A 505-nucleotide genomic window follows, 5' to 3' on the forward strand; every position below is an offset into this window, starting at 1 on the left:
ATATATATATTATTTATTTTTTCTAATGATTCTGTTGAACCACAGGTTTTCATTGGGCAATTTTCTGTACATTTTTATTTATTTTTGCTTTAATCAGTTTCAAGTTATTTCAGTGATTATTGTTGATTTTAGTTTCATTGCCAGAGGGACCAACAGTTTTGTCCACATCTGTATATATAATTGTAGTAGTAGTAGTAGTACAGTACAGAAGGACTCTGGAGTATTCAGACTCTTATTTTGAAAGCACATGTACAGTTGAATTCGTTCCTTCAGAATAAAAGTCAGACACAGATTTGTGCAGTTTTTTTATTTTCATGCAGCAGATGATTCAACACTGATGGAGTTACTGTAGTACTCACTGTAGTACTTCCTGTAGTACTCACTGTAGTACTCACTGTAGTACTTCCTGTAGTACTCACTGTAGTACTCACTGTAGTACTCAATAGAATAAAACACTTTTACTCACTAGAACAGTTACTGTAATACTTTTATGTACTTCATGAGG

General features: G+C 32.7%; 1 protein-coding gene across 5 annotated transcripts in view; it reads right to left on the minus strand.

Annotated features, from left to right (window-relative positions):
- Positions 1-292: 292 nt before the first annotated feature.
- cmtm7 (CKLF-like MARVEL transmembrane domain containing 7) overlaps positions 293-505 on the minus strand; it is a 6,519-nt gene continuing 6,306 nt past the window's right edge. For all 5 annotated transcript variants that reach the window (XR_008633494.1, XR_008633496.1, XR_008633495.1 and 2 more), the window contains one exon: positions 293-505. This exon is cut by the window's right edge and continues 555 nt beyond it. The gene's annotated coding sequence lies outside the window, so the exon portion shown is untranslated.

The sequence above is a fragment of the Boleophthalmus pectinirostris genome, unplaced genomic scaffold, assembly GCF_026225935.1.
Source record: "Boleophthalmus pectinirostris isolate CB_2022bp ecotype Guang Dong unplaced genomic scaffold, ASM2622593v1 HiC_scaffold_6, whole genome shotgun sequence".
Taxonomy (NCBI): domain Eukaryota; kingdom Metazoa; phylum Chordata; class Actinopteri; order Gobiiformes; family Gobiidae; genus Boleophthalmus; species Boleophthalmus pectinirostris.